The sequence below is a fragment of the Mastomys coucha genome, unplaced genomic scaffold (genome assembly GCF_008632895.1).
Source record: "Mastomys coucha isolate ucsf_1 unplaced genomic scaffold, UCSF_Mcou_1 pScaffold22, whole genome shotgun sequence".
Taxonomy (NCBI): Eukaryota; Metazoa; Chordata; class Mammalia; order Rodentia; family Muridae; genus Mastomys; species Mastomys coucha.
In genome coordinates, this window is record NW_022196905.1 from 23,504,203 (window position 1) to 23,515,685 (window position 11,483).

At 45.7% G+C, this 11,483-nt stretch overlaps 2 long non-coding RNA genes across 2 annotated transcripts in view; both read right to left on the reverse strand.

Annotated features, from left to right (window-relative positions):
- Positions 1 to 5,115, reverse strand: part of LOC116069388 — a 10,545-nt gene extending 5,430 nt beyond the window's left edge. Inside the window, exon 1 of the long non-coding RNA XR_004110010.1 lies at positions 4,082 to 5,115. This is a non-coding gene — a long non-coding RNA (uncharacterized LOC116069388). The remainder of the gene's footprint in view (positions 1 to 4,081) is intronic.
- Positions 5,116 to 6,520: 1,405 nt separating this feature from the next.
- On the reverse strand, positions 6,521 to 8,097 carry LOC116070536. Its single transcript, XR_004110451.1, has 2 exons — positions 7,213 to 8,097; positions 6,521 to 6,725 (listed from the first exon to the last, which is right to left on the reverse strand). It is a non-coding gene; the product is annotated as an uncharacterized LOC116070536 (long non-coding RNA).
- Between the last annotated feature and the right edge of the window lie 3,386 nt (positions 8,098 to 11,483).

Here is an 11,483-nt window from a genome sequence, read left to right on the forward strand (position 1 = left end):
AAAAAAAAAAACCTTAGAAAAATAAAATGGAAGCTATGCTTTAGAAAATGAAAGTACAGGAGCTGCAAGCCCTTGTCCTGACGCCAGCTGTCACCCAGCCTCAGAGCAATGACAAAAGCTTCCTCTTGAGAAAAGGCAGAGTTCTGGTAAATCCACGGAAAATGCAGATGAGACAGTTCAAGCGTGAAGACACCGCCAGAGCCACGTGAGACTGGAGAGCCTTGAGACTCATGGGCGGCAAACAAGAGGAGCCCAGAAGCTCTGTGATTTCAACATGCGAAGTGAAACCTCTTAGGAACTTTATAGAGAAAAGCAGGAGAAGAAACCACCAAGGCAAGCCCTCAGAGCGAGTCGCAGCTGAGCAGCAACATGTGGATTTGGCTAGTGTAGAATGATTGGTTTGGGAGTTTTTCAAGAAAAACACAGAAACCAATCAGCAATTCATAGAGGGCAGTGCCTGCATGAGAGGCCAGGAACCCAACACGACTCATCAGGTGCGAGGGTTTGAAGGAGAATGGCCCCATAGTACGCATATTTGAATGCTTGGAGTCCAGTTGGTGGAACTGTTTGGGAAGGTCTAGATGTGACGTTGTGGAAGTAGGTATGGCCTTGTTAGAAGAGGTATATCACTGAGTGTGGCCTTTGAGGATCCAAAAAAGTCCATCCTATTCCTAATTAGCGCTCTGTGTCTCGGGCTTGTGGATTAAGATGTAAGGTCTCAGGCACTGCTCCAGCACCACCCATGCCTGCCTGCTGCCTTGCTCCCTGCCATGATGGTCATGGACTCACCCTCTGAAACTGTGAGCCCTAAATAAATTCTTCCTTCTGTAAGCTGCCTTGGTCACGATGTCTTATCACAGCAATCTAGATGTAACTAAGACATCGGGGAAACAGTCAGAGAGAGAGCCCTGATAAAACCATCATCAGCCTAGAGCAGAGAGGTAGGGGTGCCCAAGGTTGTACCTTATCATCGGTCAAACCAGAGAGCTCACTTTTCACAGGGTACAGATGCCGCTGAAGTCATACAGCTGAGCCACTGCACCATGAACTCGCAACAGGGATGTATCAAACAATGCAGATCACTATTTAGTGTTGTTACTTTATCTAAAATTTCCATGTTTTTCACAAAACAAACACTAAACATGTAAAGAAACAGGAAAGCACACATTGGAGGAGGGAAGAGACAGCAAACCTGCTTTGACTTTGGGAGGCCCCAAACATTGGACTTGGCAAAAACTTCAAGTGGCTACTATAAATACGATTGGGGGGCTGGGGAGGTAACTCCGTTGGTAGAGCTCAAGCCAGCCCTGCAAGCATGAGAACCTGAGTTCAATCCTAACCATTCACACGAGAAACCCATAGCTGTTCGTGCTTGTAAGCCACACGTTGGGGAGGTGGAGGAAACAGGAGGATCCCTGGGGCTCGCTGGCCATACAGGCTAGCTAAAGCAGTAAGCTCCAGACTCCATCAGCGAGCCTGTCTCAAAAAATAAGATAGTGAGGAGACTAAGGAAGACACCTGACATCAACTTCTGGCTGCCACCCAGGTGCACACACCAATGCATACACATGCATGCAAGTATGCATACACACAAATAAATTCAAAAGGATCTACTTTCCAAGAACTAAGAGAGGATTTAATCATTAATAGAATGAGCATAGACTATCTCAATTAAGCAAACATCTCAAAATGGAACTCTAGAGTGACTGAAATGAAATCAGTGAGTAACAGCTTCAGCACTGTGACTGACAGCTCCGCACTGTGAGCTAATGGAGATAAAATCAGGGAAATTAAAAACAGGTCAATACAGTTTACACACAATCTAAAGAACAGAAGAAAAACAAACTGACTGTCTCAGGAAGTGGGGGGGGGTGCATTGTGCACATCTATAAACACATACACAGGGAGTCGGGAGGGGAAGAAAGAGGTCAACTTACAGGAAAATTAGTTGAAAAGAAATAGAATGAGCATAGATTATCAACAAAGAGACAGAGAGTATACATACATCTCAAAATGGAACTCTAGAGTGACTGAAATGATATTTCTTTACTTTCTGCTCCACCACAATGTGAGGTCAGGGTCCATGAGTGCAACTTCTGCCACCATCTAACCTCCTGCCACTAAAACAAACCTCAACAATGACAGTGCATATGTGTGTGCATGTGTGCATGCATGCATGTGTGTGCATGCAGGTGTGTGCATGTGCATGTGTGTGCATGCGAGTACCTGTGTATGTGTGTGCACGTGCACATTTGTGTGTGTTTGTGTAATAATAATAAACAAGGAAGAGAGACCATCCTTTTCAGGAGTGGGAAGGAGATGTGGGAAGAGTAGGAAAAAAGATAGAGGAGGAAGTGATGCGATTATATTTTCATTTTTAAAATATATTTTAGAATTAAACCACAGCAATCATGAAACTAGAATATTGCTGAAACTCACTGCAAGGGAGCAGGTGCGTTCCGCTAGGGTGGGAGAATGGGCTTCTTGAATGCTCACTGGACAGAGAAAGTATGTGCACAGCTGCCCAAGGGGCACTGAAGTCACTATTCTCAGACTTCATCTCCTTGATTCTTCCCATCTGACAACAAAGATCTGGATTCTAACATAAAGATACCTCATGTTTGTCAATAACTTCCAGATCGAAAAGATCATCTCATTCTTCTCTGTGAAATAATTCATTCACCAAGAAGGACCTAACCAGAGCCAGCATCTTCTTGGCCATCCTAGTCTCTAAAAAGCATGCTAGGGTTGAACCCAGGACCATGTGGACCCCTGTAAGCACCCCTACCACTTTGTTTGCCTGCAGCCCAACATGGAGCATCTGATTGCAAGGTTTTTGGAAGAAAAAAATCTTAGGGGTATGAACACTAGACCTGGAAGCAAGAAGCATATTGCACAGGCCTGACAAATGCTACTTCAGTATCTGCCCAGAACCCACCATAGACTGGATGAAAGACAGATAAGACTGGATACAAACCTGCCAAATAAATAAATAAATAAATACACCACACACACACACACACACACACACACACACACACACACTGGAAAGCTCTACAGTTGAGAAACTGCATCCTGGTCATGTAATCAAGGAAAGTCACTCCATGGAGCAGGTACTATTTATAAAACCCCACATAGGAGAACAACCAAAGCCCATCACTGATGGATGAAATGCAGAAGCATGACGTTTACATATAAGGAAATACGTGCCTAGTCTAATTTAGTTCCACAGTTGGCAAGCACAGCCAAAGGTGTCAGTGATCCAGCACGGTGGATGTCTTCGGGAAACAAGCTGGATGGTGGATGCTGATGGCCTGCACCTCCGATGCTCTTTAGCACATGGGTATCCTTCTGCTCGTACAGCTTTCTACTGTTGTGATAAGACATCACAGCAAAAGGCAACTTGGAAGGGGAAAGTTGTTTATTCAGCTTCCAAGTTACGATCCATCACCAGAGCAGGGCGAGGCGGGAACCTGCAGGCAGCGCCCGGGGAAGAGGGCTGCTTACTGGCTTGTGTCTGTGACTTGCTCTGCCCGCTTTGTTATAACCCAGGGCCATCTGCACAGGGGTGGCACTGCCCACAACGAGTTGGGCTCTCCCGCACACTTGCTTGCAGGAGGTACTTTCCCAATTAAAGATCCCTCTGCCCAGATGACCCTGGCTTGACAGTTGACAGAAGAAAAAAGAAAGAGGAAAGGAGAAAGAAGAGGAAGAGGAAGAGAAGGAGGGAGAAGAAACAAGGGGAAGGAAGAGGAGGAATGAGGGAGAGGAAGGAAGAAGGGGGAAGAGAATGAGGAAGGAGAAAGGAAAGAGGAAGAAGAGGAAGAAACCAACCAACCAGTACACTATCACTATCCCACTACCCTCCGGCCTTCTGCATAAGGTGGCCGCCTGCACGCCACAGTTTTTGCCCCCGTCCTTTGCCAAATGGGAGCATCTAGCCTAGGAAGCTATGCTCCTGTTCTCAAACAAGACCTTGACTAGCGCCTGATGGGCACACAAAAGCCTGCCCCCTGGGCTTCAAGGTAGGACAAACTCAGGTTCACTTTTGTTCCATGGACTTCCATCAGACAGAGCATACCTCATCGGTGGCTGTGTTCTTCAGCTGTTCCCTTGCTTTCTGACCTTTCCCTCGTTCTTCTGAGAATACTGTGCCTCAGTGTCCCCAGCAGGGACTCACTGTTTCAGTTGCTCCTAATGGAGCATCCTAAGACAGAGCTGAACAGAGCTCAGAGAACCCTGAGGGCGTCACTCACTCCAAGGTTGGCAATGTTCTCATGACTCAGTGAGAGTTTGGCATGTCTGTTCACTCAGTGATGCGTATGTTTGGCGCACCTCTACTGTGTTTATGTCATAGTTCATATAGCTCGGGATTGTAAAAGGTGATTTGAGAAGAAAACAGATTGGCATTAGCTAAGGCGGAAGTATGTTCTCCCCAAAGTCTTGTTTTGAGAGCTGCCTCAGAATGTGTACAGAATACGTATACTTTCATATAGATAAAGTAAAATAAGTAAATCTTAAAAGAGAAAGTTCGAGGCTAGCCTGGGCAAAGAATGATCTTGAAGCTGAAAAGAATTGACACCAGAAGTTCCTCATATTTCAAGACTCCCAAAATCTATAAATGCCTTTGGCCATTTTATGCACTACTCACAAAACTCACAGAGCATGAAGGCAGTTTGCAGGATCCTGCCTGCCTCTCGTAATCTCCTCCGGCATCAGTCATGAAAAGCAGATAACGCTTGTTTACACAACGTAGCTTATGGCGGTATTACCAAAATCTGAATTCTTAATGGCTCTGTACAGTTAAAGCTTATTTCTCACATAAGCAAAAGCTGAGGGTAAGGCTTACCTGCTGGCTGCTCACCATCCCCATTCCCCAGCAGCAAAAGTACTGTGTGCTCCAAAGACAAAAGCTGGCAACACCTTTCTTTATCATGCACTGAACTGGGCTTGGATTTCTTGTCTGAGACAAGAAGAACAGAAAACTCCCCCCATGTATAATATTTTTTCCAACATAGTATTTTCATTGACTGGGAGTTCATGTAGTGCACCCCAATTATACTCACTTCTCAGTCCTCCCAGGTTTGGCCCACCCTCCATCCCGTGGTATCCCCCCCAAAAAAGAATAAGATATATAGAGATAGATAGATAGACAGACAGACAGACAGACAGACAGACAGATAGCTATGCCAAGTTTGTGTTGCTTATATGCTCACTGGGGCATGGTCAAACTCCCAACCCCATGTTAAGACCACAAGAATATAGAAATTTGAAATCTTTATGTATGCCAATTTCTCATATAAATGTCCTTTATATTGTTTATTTTCCATTTTCAAATTAGAAAATTAATTCTATATGTCTTTATAATCAGGCAATAACAATATAATAAATATAATTGAAAGGTTATAAAACAAAAAATGTTATTTGAGGAACTATAGCTAAGCTTTCCAAGTTTAATGAAAGTATTAATCTATATGCATTAAGAAAAAAAAAACTAAGGCTTCAGCCAAGTATGCTTAGTGCACAGCTTTGATTCCAGCAGTGAAGAGGCAGAGGCAGGTGAATTTCTGTAAGTTCAAAACTACCCTGGTCTGTGTAGCAAGTTCCAGACTAGGTACAGCCACTCATTGAGACACTGTGTCAAACAAACAACAAACAAACAAACAAACAAAACCAATATTCCAATCAAAACAAAGCTGAGACCATTTGCATAAGCAAACTGGTGAAAGAAGAGAGATAATGACAAGTGAAAATGAGAAGACGGGTTTAAAAATGACTCGTCACAGACAAATCTCCAACAAGATCAAGAATGCTGCATTTGCTTCAGCCGCAATCAAGGTCAGAAGGCAGCGGGATGATATGTTCAAAGCCCAGGAGGAAAACTGCTAAGACTCTTTTATGGAGCAAAACCATTTTTAAAAATGAAGCTGGTCCAGAGGGGCACATCTGTGAGTCTGACCAAGTGCTCAAGAGCCTGAGGAAGAAAAAAGGAGTCCAAGACCAAGAGCTGCTGAGACAGCTCAGCAACTAAGAGTACTCACTGTTCCTGCCGAGAAACTAGGTTCCATTCCCGACACCTGTGGTGGCTCACAACCATCTGTAATCCCAAGGAATCCAATAGGCGCCCATGCATGTGGTGCACATGCATATATGCAGGCAAAACATCTGTGCACATAAAGTAAAATACATACATCTTAGAGGGAGAAAGAGTTGAAGGTCGACCTGGGTAAAGAATAATCTTTATACTGAAAAGAATTAACACCAGGAGCAGCTTAAATATTCATGCTATTTTTTTTAATTATGTGTACAGGGGCATGGTATATGCAAGTTCGTGCAAGTGCCTGCAGAAGCCAGAAGATGGATCTCATCCCCTGGAGCTGGAGTTACAGGCAGCTGTAAGCTGCCCAACATGCATGCTAGGAAACTGATCTCGGGTCCTCTGCCAAGACTCATAGACATTCTTAACCAGAAAGTAATTTAAAATACACAGAATCAAAACACTCCATGAAAGGTACTCACCTGGGAAACATCAACTACAGTCTAACTAAGTGCCTTCTTATTTTTCTTCTTTTTGCTAATGAAAGAAATGCAAAAAGTAGTATCTGTGAAATTACATTGTTATCCCTGTAGAGAATGAGTGAACAGTTGACTTCCTCCTCTGATCTGTGGAGGGTACAAGAAACCGGAGACAGTACCAAGCATGTGTGTGATGTTCTTCTGTATACCTATGATAAAGTAAATTTATAAACTAGGCACAGAAACAGAATAACACTAGCTAATAATACACTAAGAACTATAAGACTATACTATAAGACTATACTATAAAACTTGTGTGAATATCCTCCCCCTCCTCCCTCTCCCTCTTCTTCTCCCTGTTCCCCCTCCCTCACCTCTCCCTCTCCCTCTTTCTCTCCTCCTCCTCCCCTTCCCCCACCCCTCTCTCTCCTTCTCCCCTCTCCCTCTCCCTTTCCTTCTCCCCTGTCCTCCCCTCCCCCTCTCTCCCCCCACTCTCTCCCAGCATGTCTTATTGGCCTGGGCTCATTTCCTCCTGGGGTGATGTAGGGTGACACTTAGGTCTCCATAGCTTCCCTTTGGTGTGTCTGTGCTGTCTGCGTCACTACTCTCACTATGACAATGGATCTGAAAACCTCGGGGACTCCTAAGGGAGCCAGAGACATACAGTGTGGACATGGTGGGTAAGGGGTGACTCACATCCTACCCAGGCAGGACATGACAGGGCAGCAGAGAACTTCTTCACACTGCTCCGAGCATGCGGTGCCCATTTGGGAACCTCTGATTTGTTCCCCTGGAACTTCCCATGCACTGTTTTGAAGCTGAGGCTGACCACCGCACCTGACACCGCAACTGATGAAGGAAGACTGTAGTAAAGTATCTGACAATAACAACACAGGGCGGCGGGACTGGAGCATGAGGAAATGAGAGCGGGGGAGACTCCGGTCTACGTCAGGAACAAACCACAAGTGACAACGACAATCAGAAAAAAAAATAAAAACCTCTGTGTTCCTGTCCCGTCTCCTAGCTTCTTTGAAAGACATGAAGTCGAATAAAGCGACTCTAACTTTTCTTGATTCTCTGTGAGTTTCACATCATGCACCCCCGTCCTGCTCATCTCCCAGTCCCCTCATATTCACCCTTGCAACCTCCCCCACAAATAAAAAAACCTCCCAAACAAATAAAGAGCAAAACAGCATAGAAAACATCTCCCCATGGAAGCTGTAGCGTGTCACAGTGTGTCCCACAGAACACCCCTCTGTCCATACATCTTCACTTGAAAATGGTCATTGCAATGAATCACATGAGTCACTGGTCTGGTTTGAGATCTCCGGGTTCTTTGATGCCACCAATACTGGATCCTCATGAGGACTTCTCCTGGTTACCCTGTGGTTGTCCTGTGTCATGGAGATTCTACAGCTTTGGAACAACAGGACTGGTCTTTTTGTGAGTCCCAACCATTTGTAGATGATATAGATTTTGGGGAGAGCCAACTCCAAGCCCTGGATCTGGACCTGGGTAGTAGCTAAGCTGATCAGCCCAGAGTTCTCCCTTATCGGAACCACCAAGGCCACTCCGGCACTGCTCCAGCAGACCACACAATGCCACCTTGCATGCACCCACCCCAACCCCAACCCCAACCCCACTACTGACAATAGGCAAATAGAAACCTTGTTGTTGGTGTTATTCTCATGTCCATCAGTCCGGGGCAGCGCAGATGGCAGTCCTTTGTTCAGCCTAGATTGATGGACTGCATGATGATCTGGATGCCTGCCTTGATGGCCAGAACTTTTAAAAATCCAATCCAATCCAATCCAGGAAGCACAGCTCAGGAGGAGGAAGACACACAGAGATCTGCAGACCACCATGCCATCCACAGCCCTGCCCTCCAGCACACAGCACAGGTGGGCCATAGACGCTTGCTGCCAGGCCGTACAGTGTGGATAGAGGAAGTCACCCAGGGGCCCGCCAACCACATGGCCAGCCTGCTGTGGGAGCTGTCACAATGTGCGAGTACGTAGTGTCAGATGGGAGAGAAAGAGAAGTGGAGAAAGAGAAGTGGAACAGCATGAGCATTGTAAAGAGAGATGGAACTGGAGACCTGGGAGTGCAGATGAGGAGCCAGTTCATCAAGCTAAGATGGCACGTTGTAGGGTTTGTACCATGTATGTCTGCAATACGTATAATTATCAGAGCACACTTATAGAGGCCAGAAAGGGAGCAACACAGGGGTAGGTTTCTATATCTTAATAGAAGCCAGTCAGCATAAATTTGAAGTACTTTCATGTTAAGGTGCATATATAAATCTCAGAAAAGCCACCAAGAAAATTCTAAAATGTACTTTAAAAATAAATAGTTGGGCCACCAAGAACCAAGATGGCTCAATGGGTAAAAGCACTTGCCTGATGACCTGAGTTTAAGATACAGAACCCAATGGAAGGGGAAAAAATGGCTCCTGGAAGTGACTCCCCTCCCCCTACCTTCTCTCTCATTAATTGAGTTTAATTTTTTTTCACAAAATACCTATTTAAAGCACACCAAAAAAAAAAAAAAAAGGCAAGAAAGAAGAAGCCCTTTGGTCTTGAAAGATTTTGAAAACAAAAATGCAAATTTAAAAAGTACAAGGTTTGAGTCATGAGAGGACCCTGATACAGTAATTGTTCCTTGAGGCTGCAAGATTCACTTAAGCCAGAGAACACGGCTGGTCTGAAGGGAAAGGGGGAAATTCCGACTACCAGGAAAAGCAAGGGCCTCTCTTTGGTAGAGCCTCCTTCCAAACTCTCCCAAGGCTTTCCTTTCTTTCTGTCCCTGCTTCAGTTCATCCTAAACCCCTGCAGCTCTCAGCAACCTGAAGAAGAGTAGAAGCAAGAGCCTGGTGCCCAGAGCACACAAATGTCTGTGCTAAGGATCCGCCTTTTGCATATAAAAGAGCTTTTTTATGCCTCCATGCTCAGAGAGGCAAGAGGAAACCTCAAATTGGCATCCCCACCTGTCACTGTGAAGGAGTTTAAGCAGCCTGGGAGAGCAGAGAGCATATCTAATCGGTCATTGCTGGGATTGCCCTTCTTCCCGTGCTCTGGCCACGGTCTTTGACACCTGTGACTTATACAGATCCATGCAACCCTGCTCATCCAAGACTTAAGTACTGCAGGCAATCCACCTCCTGTGTCCTGAAAGCCAGCTTTCCTGACAACTTTCAGAAACACAGAATTTGTTGCCCACTTTTTTTCGAAGATTTATTTATTATTATATCTAAGTACACTGTAGTTGACTTCAGATGCACCAGAAGAGGGTGTCAGATCTCATTATAGGTGGTTGTGAGCCACCATGTGGTTGCTGGGATTTGAACTCAGGACCTTTGGAAGAGCAGTCGGTGCTCTTACCCGCTGAGCCATCTCACCAGCCCCGCCCAATTTTCTAAAAAACATATCCAAGGCTTGGATTTTCACTATATCTTTTGCACATAGCTTGTCCCTTCATTTCCTAACCTTCTTTCTCAGTCAAGCTAAATATTGGAATATGAAGTGGAGGGTCTTGCTATGTAGCCCAGGCTGCTCTGAAACTCGGGATCCTCTTGCCTTGGCCCCCCAGAGTGCTAAAATTCCAAATGTGTGTCACTACCCGTGGTAGTTCAAGCTGCATATTGGACAGAGACTTCTTGGAACTGCTGAGATCACTCATTATTCTCCTATACATCAACCTCCTGAACCCTTGGGGGCAAAGGGAACTCTGAAGCAGAGTGGCTGTAAGGCTCCAAAAGTCACTGAAGGAAGACCCCAGACTCAGACAGTATGCATAGACAAGAGCATTTATTCTGCAGAAACAGCCAGCATGCTGGGGGTCAACCATTTTTTGAAATGGTGACCAGGCCTTCTTATAGGGAAGTGGGGGAGGGGGGACACTCTAGAAGGATTAGGTAATCTAAAATTTCATTGGTGGGTGCTGGAGGGTCACAGGGGGTCACAGATAGTCAGTGGTCAGTGTCCTATGTCATGAATGTCTAACCATAGGATGAGCTAGTGCTGCCCAGTACAGATGACCCATGCTGAGATAAGATATTTCCCCATTTTTTGTGGTTATCCCCAGGCTGTCCTTTGGGAGGCGTTTTTGTGATCTTGTTCTGGAGTTTATGCTCTGTTCCTGGAGCTGGTGCCTATGGCCTTCTATTCAAAATCAGCCCTGGTCCTCAAATGGAGACAAATAGCGTTTATATCATCCTTTTACTAGGACCCACAGGGACATTCACAGTCATCTTCCTCCTGGTATCTCCCCAGGGAGGCCCAAGATGGGGACAAAGGCCTAGATTTCCCACTTCTTTCTTTTTTTTTTTTGGTTTGGTTTTTCGAGACAGGGTTTCTCTATGTAGCCCTGGCTGTCCTGGAACTCACTCTGTAAATCAGGCTGGCCTTGAACTCAGAAATCCGCTGGTCTCTGCCTCCCAAGTGCTGGGATTAAAGGCGTGTGCCACCACCGCCTGGCGATTTCCCACTTCTTGTGTGGCCTGAAGGAAGCTCTGCTCCCAAGTCACTTACCACTCGCCCTGGAGGGAAGATTCAAGTGGGTTCAGGCACAGCCCCTACCCATGCAGTGAGGCACAGGTTAACCAAGAGTTTTCTGGAATAACCATATTATGGAGAGCCAGTCAGAAAGCAGTAGGAGACTAGGCTGGACTTCTTAGTCGAGGCACGAGAATCTTACCTGCACCCATCAGAAAGGACTCTGCAAAGCTGGGGAGTGGCATCAGTGGGCAGAGTGCCTACTCTGAAGCATGAGGACCTGAGTTTAGAGCTCAAGTAAAAGCCAGATGCAGTGGCATGTGCCTGTAATCGAGGTGCTGGGGAGGTGGAGACAGGGCGTTTGCTGGCCAGGCAGTGGACCCAAATCTGTGAACTCCAAGTTCAATGTAAAACCCCATCTCAAAGAAAAGGTGGAGAAGCAATACAGCTAGAGGAGATCACCCCACCTGGAGC